The sequence below is a fragment of the Zingiber officinale genome, chromosome 5A (genome assembly GCF_018446385.1).
Source record: "Zingiber officinale cultivar Zhangliang chromosome 5A, Zo_v1.1, whole genome shotgun sequence".
In the NCBI taxonomy this organism is placed as follows: Eukaryota; Viridiplantae; Streptophyta; class Magnoliopsida; order Zingiberales; family Zingiberaceae; genus Zingiber; species Zingiber officinale.
Genome location: NC_055994.1, coordinates 52762853 through 52769919, shown reverse-complemented (window position 1 = coordinate 52769919; position 7067 = coordinate 52762853). Strand labels below are relative to the sequence as shown.

Here is a 7067-nt window from a genome sequence, read left to right as displayed (position 1 = left end):
ATATGAGAAATTTGATCCCAACTTTGTTGTACCTTATCTGCAATGAGGTCCAAAAGTTATCCTGCGGAAGGCGCCTTCGAGCCATTGAAAGCGCCTTTCATGAATAGTGCGAAGGCACCTTTCAATACTTGAAGGTGCCTTCAGGTACTGTTCATCCAAAGGTTTTTTTCTCCTTTTGCCCTGTAAGTTGTCTTAGTCCAAAATTAAAACATCTAACCTACAAAACAAAGTTAGCACAATGAAAGATAAAAAGTAGTAATTAGCTCCTATCCTCCTAGGACTAGGAACTAGTCAAGGTCTCAGATTAGGGATCTAAAATGGACCTAACCTGGGCTGATGCCTACTATCCCTCAATCAGGACTCATCCTCACTTAGTCACTCTCCTCTACTGACTTACCTCTACTTACCAACTTGTAGTCGGTTGATTGGCCTCTTGACCCACCAAGTCTTCATGCCAATTGTCCGGTCCATAGACCCAACTGGACTTTTGCCAGTTGTCCTGTCCCACAGACCCAAACGATTTTCCTGCCAGATATTCAATCAGCCTATTGATCTACTTGGACTTTGTATTAGCTATCCGATCTTATGGATCTAACTGAATTTTAGCCCGGTATCCGTTCCTTCGAACTTGTCAGTTCCTACATACTCGGTAAAGTAATTAGATCACAAAACACTTAACTTAACTCCCTTGTCATTCATTAAAACCTGAGTTGGGTCGTCAGTATAATCTGTACCAATAATCTCTCCCTTTTTGATGTAATGACAATCAGGGTTAAGTTAGAAAAAACAAGATATAACAAAAATAAATATAAAACTTGATTTTAAGAGAAGTCTAAAATTAGTCAGTCAGTTTTGTTCTCTTAATCATTATTAGGATTTTTAGGATTAAGTTTTTTGATTTTCTAACTTGAACCTTAACCACCCTCCCCCTTTAACATTTATCAAAAACAAACATGAGTAGATAAGTGAGTAAATCATGCATTCAGGGAAGGTAATAGAATTTTGATAACAAAAGACTTTCAGGATTATTGGGGGAAGGAGTTAGAAAATTTTTAACCTTTTGAAACACAACCCATTTGCTAAGAAAAATACAGAATTTTGATAAGGAAAAATATTTTTGAAATAAGATTATGTTCAAAAAGGGTTTGTGAAATTGAAAAGATAACTCTTGCAAGAATTTTCAAAATTTTGCCAAAGTATTTTCAAAAGCATGTATGCTTAAAATAGTTTTCAAAATACTTGTAGTTAGTTTTTCAAAACATAGATTTTGAAAAGGTATCAGAATTTTTGTAATGAAGGTTTTGAAAACTAACTTTTGCAAAATAATAGAAACTTTTAAAAATATCCTGTCAGATAGATTTTTAAAATGTTTACAGAGTAATTTGGAAACAGGATAATTTTTCAAAGAATGATTTTCAAAAAAACTATTCAAAACATTTTTCAAGAGCATTTTAAATAAAATTGGAAAGTAATTTTTTCAAAGAATGATTTAAAAAAAAACTTTTCAAACATTTTCTAAGAGTGTTTTTAAGACAAATTTGAAAATAATTTACAAAATATATCAAGGCGATTAAAAAATTATTTTGGAAATATTCCTTCCTCCCCCTTAACCTGCTATGTATTTAAAAATATTCATCTATAAAATCATATTTAACTGTCTAACCGTTAGTTACTAACTAACTACCAGAGGATAGTAGCATTCACTTGGTTAGTCATGTTAGGTAAATGCATCTAGTTAGTGTTTGACTAAACATATATTACTTAACTTGATCACTGCAGTATTTGGTATTTTACACTCAAACTTGTTTTGATGCACTGATATAAACATCTTAAGTCTAGGCAATGTGCCTATGCATCTCATGTCATTCTAGGTTTGGAATACACAATCAAGAGAATCCTAGTGTGTTTGTGAGAAGCTCAAGTTCTAGTTCTATAGGAACATGCTTTCTATGGATTTGATCTAATTTAAGGCTAAAATCAATTTTCAAATTCTAAGGAAATGGGAACTTTTAGAAAGTAAGAAATATTTCCTAGAATTTGTAAATTATTTGGAAAATGTTTTGAAGACAGCAAGCCTAGTATATGAAGCACATTCCTAATTGTTGACGTAAATTACTAAATTCAATTTCAGGGAGAGGTTTGGTAAATATGTTAGCTAAGTTGGACTTGGGCTCAATGTAATTAAGTTCAATGTTACCCTTAGTTACATAATCCCTGATGAAGTGATGTTTAATTTTGATATGTTTGGTTCTTGAATGATGCACTAGATTTTTTATTAAGTTGATTGAACTAATATTATCAATTAGGACTTTTGTATTTTTAAGGTTTAGATTTAAGCCTTTTAGGGTGTGTATCATCCATAATAGTTGTGCAACACATTCTCCTATTACTATATATTCTGTCTCAATGGTAGATAAAGCGACACAGTGTTGCTTTCTACTAAACCAGCTAACAAGTGATGGGCCAAGTAGTTGACGACCACCACTTGCTCTTTTCTGTCTAATTTATAGTCGTTATATTCTAAGTCAGAGAACCCTATGAGTTCAAAGTTAGTTATTCTAGGGTACCACATACCTACATTGGATATTCCTTTTAAGTATCTAAAAATTCTTTTAATATAGACCAACAGTGATTCCTTGGCACATGTTTAGTACCATGCACACATACTAACTATAAAAAGAATGTCAGGTCAACTAACAGTTAGGCATAGTAGGGCTCCTATGACGCTTCTGTAATATTTAAGGTATATAGGTTTTCCATTTGGGTCACTTCTAGGGTTAAATTTGCGTCCATTAGAGTTTTAATTTCCTTTTATTGTTCCATACAAAATTTCTTAAGTAATTCAAGTGTATATTTTGGTTGAAAAATGTAATTTCCTTCATTTGTTTGTTTGATTTGTAAACCTAGGAAAAATGTTAGTTGTCCTATTAGACTCATTTCGAATTCTTGTTCTATCAATGTTATGAATTCTTGTAGGAGTTTTGAATTAGTTGACCCAAATATTATTGTCACGCCCCAGAGGAGTCCCTGTCCGAGAAAATTTCGGCAGCATCTCCCCTGTACGGTGGACAATCTGAAACTTTTCTACATCTCACAAATACCTCAGCCACAGGCGGCTGGAATAATAACAACAAAATAAATCAATCACCATGCAGTTTATATATATATATTCAGCCTCTGGCTGACACAACCACGCAGTAATAATACTCTGACTCAAAAACAACCCTACTCAACTACACTCGTAAAGCTCAAAACCGACGAACTCACATCTTCTGCCATCCAGGCAGGCATGTAGTAGAATAAAAACCAAATCCAAATCCATCGATACAATAAAATCTATACCATGTCCATAAGTAAATAATTCCAGAACATAACAAGTTCAAATAGTCTAGAACAGAAAAGGAAACCAAACGAAAAAACCAATCACATCCTCGAGGTCTGCAGGGACCAGCAACTGGAACTCTCTCCTGACAGCATCAACCTGAAAATATCAACAATGGAGGCGGGGTGAGTCCAACACTCAGCAGGTACAATTGATATGCAAAGTAAAGAAATAACACCTAGCACTAATCATGCGTACAGTCTCCTGATAAAGATAAAGGTAACTACAAACCGAAGAAGACAGGAGAGAATCTGTACTAACCAGGACCCGGTAAAAGGACAAACAGTCCGAAAGGTATAGAAGACCTGTATGCATGTCAATCAAGGTATCCAAGCAATGTGCAGCATATAAGTGCAACAAACACAAACACAAACAATAAATGCATCATGCATATGATGCCAATGTCATGGTCACCCTGACGCCGTCGACTCACAACAACGGTGGGACCGAGGGTAGGGTGACAACCGTGCACTCAAAGAACACTACTCCGATGGTGATCGAGTGGATGGGATCTTTGTCGGAGTACATACGCTCTACCCCAAATCATAAATGGGGGCGCAATGCTCTCAACTCCCGTTACTACGGGAGGGATCTCTAACGTGCTACACGCTGCGTCACACTACCCATGAGCGGACCAGCGAGCACCGGAAGAGCCAAACCGACGTGCTACCACGCGTGTCCCGCTACCCATGAGCGTCACGAACAGTGATGAAAACTGGTAAAGTGCTCGACAATAAAGGAGCAATCAATCACTCAGCATGCAATCATGCGAATGGTGCATGTCACTAAACATGGTAATATACTAAACCAATCTCTGGACATATCATAATGTGCACCAAAGCGAATGAATCATATCAAGGTATCTGATCATATAAGGTATCAAACCTAGGTCCTGACATGGTAAAATATGGTTATATCACTACCCATGAGCATGTGGAATCAGGTACATATCCATACAAGATGTAAACAAACAATCAATCAACGAGTAGCATGTATTGGGCAGTGATTAACCGAAACAAGTATGAAACACAATTAATGCAACATATTATCTTCATTACTAAGCATATCAAAGACAAATAGTCAAAAGTACCCGCCTCCAATAGGAATGTCCAAATCCGACATCGAGATGCTCGTCTCGCGTCAAAGTCCTGTGGTATCAAACATAATATCTAGTTTAGCTCATTTCTATCATACAACCATTAGCCAAACTAAATTCTAATCCATCGTCCAACTAGGGTTAGCTTCATTAACCCTAATTACACCTTTAGATTTATTTCTAAACTTAAGTTAACAACTTTTGCTAACACTACTAGAAATCATCTACAACAAAGACCACAACCCCAAACCTTACCTCAAGTTCCACAGCTTATTCAAGAACAAGAAGATGCTGGAATGAGGGCTGCCGTTAAGGGCTGTTGGCTGCCGAAACTCCTCACTGTTCGGATCAAAAAGACCAAGAAATCAACTTCCAAACCACAACCAAATTTCAAACATAACTTGAGCACTTTACCTCTTCCTTTACTGCCTGAAATGACCAAAAACCGGACAAAGCTGCCACTGGAAGCCCTAATGCCAGAAACTCAAGCCGATAACAAGGTGTTTTGCTGGCACTCACGGCTTGCCGACCGACGCTAGATCACAAGGGCAGCGGCGAGCGAAAGACACTGCAGGAGGGTAGTGTCAGTGATGGCTAGGGCAGAATGGGACGGCGGCGCTGCAAATCTAGGGCACAGCGTTGCCCTAGTCCGTAGGCGTCGACTGTGGCGCTGCTTTGCTGAGAACAGGCGGCGGCGGTGGTGCGGCTCGGGAGAAAAGATGAAGAGGAAGATGGCTGGCGTCAGTGGGCAGAGATCAGATTTCCGGCGAGCCCCTGTTGGCCATGATCCAGAGAGGAAGACCGGCAATGGTTCGGCAAACCTGTGGCCGGCGCTCAAAGCTCCTGTGGCCAAGGAAATCGGCGTCGGAAGGCAAAGAAGAAGAAAGAAACAAAGAGGAGTGCTCGGCTTCTCCCTTGATCACATCTTAAACGCTCGGAGGAAGATGGAACCGTCGAGTGTGGTTAGGGCAAGTAGAATCGGCGCGTGTGGGTTCGGCGAAGAAGAGGAACGGAGGAAAAGAGAAATAAAGAAAAGAAATAAAAGAAAAGAAAAAATAAAGGAAAAAGTAAACTTTTCCTCACTTAAATGGGTAGCCAAAACAGGCTTTCCCGGAACCCAAATCTTATCCCCGTTAACTCGTCCATACGAACTCCGAAAAATTCCCGAAAAATTTCCAAAAATTCCGGAAAATTCCCTTATTAATATTCGCCTATTTCCGGTATTTTACATTCTCCCCCACTTATAAAAATTTGGTCCCCAAATTTCGTTATCTACCATCAGCAAGTACTAACAACATATATAAAGTATATAAATGCTGAACGGTAAATAAATCGCATACCTCAAGTGAAAAGATGGGGATATCGAGCTCGGATCGTATCCTCGAGCTCCCAAGTAGCCTCCTCGTCCGAATGATGTTGCCATCCGACTTTAACCAGCCGGATAGTCTTGTTCCGCAACTGACGCTCTTTCCGGTCGAGTATCCATACCGGAACCTCCTCATATGTAATGTCAGGCTGAACTGGAACTGGGATATCTGCCAGCACATGTGTCGGATCAGGCACGTATCTCCTCAGCATCGATACGTGAAATACATCGTGAACGCCTGACAGGGACGGTGGTAGTGCCAATCGGTAAGCTACTGCTCCGATCCTCTCCAAGATCTCGAAAGGACCAATGTACCGTGGAGCTAGCTTACCTCTGAGGCCAAATCTCTTCACCCCTTTCGTGGGTGAAACTCGTAGAAATACATGGTCGCCAACAGAGAACTCTAGTGGTCTGCGTCTCCGATTAGCATAACTCTTCTGACGATCCTGCGCCTCTGACATCCTCCGTCTGATAGTACGGACCAACTCTGCATCCTGCTGAACTCTATGAGGTCCCAACAACTGAGCCTCTCCAACCTCATCCCAAAGGACGGGTGTCCGACAAGGTCTACCATACAACGCCTCAAACGGTGCCATCTGGATAGCCGAATGGAAGCTGTTGTTGTAGGCAAACTCTACCAACGGCAGATGGTCCTCCCAACTGCCTCCGAAATCCATAACACATGACCTCAGCAGGTCCTCTAAAGTCTGAATGGTCCGCTCTGACTGTCCATCTGTCTGTGGATGGAAAGCTGTACTGAAACGGAGCTGTGTACCCAAGGCCTGCTGCAGACTCTGCCAGAACCGAGACGTAAACCGTGGATCTCTATCCGAAATGATACTCAACGGAACACCATGTAGTCGGATGATCTCTCGGCAATACAGATCTGCCAATCGATCCAGGGGATCAGTCCTCCGGATCGCTAAGAAGTGCGCGGATTTGGTTAATCGATCAACGATTACCCAAATCGCGTCATGACCTCGTCGTGTCCTCGGCAACCCTACCACAAAGTCCATGGTAATGTGATCCCACTTCCACTCAGGAATAGGAATCCGCTGAAGTAATCCTGCAGGTCTTTGGTGCTCAGCCTTCACCTGCTGACAAACAAGACATCTAGCTACAAAATCCGCGATGTCTTTCTTCATGCCGTTCCACCAGTAGGAACGCCTCAAGTCTCGATACATACGGGTCCCGCCTGGATGGATCGTAAATCGAGAACGGTG

General features: G+C 40.4%; 1 long non-coding RNA gene across 1 annotated transcript; it reads right to left on the bottom strand.

The window, feature by feature from the left end:
• Positions 1–4591: 4591 nt before the first annotated feature.
• Positions 4592–5015, bottom strand: LOC121982821. The gene is made up of 2 exons (XR_006112274.1): positions 4893–5015; positions 4592–4817 (listed from the first exon to the last, which is right to left on the bottom strand). It is a non-coding gene; the product is annotated as an uncharacterized LOC121982821 (long non-coding RNA).
• Positions 5016–7067: the final 2052 nt, after the last annotated feature.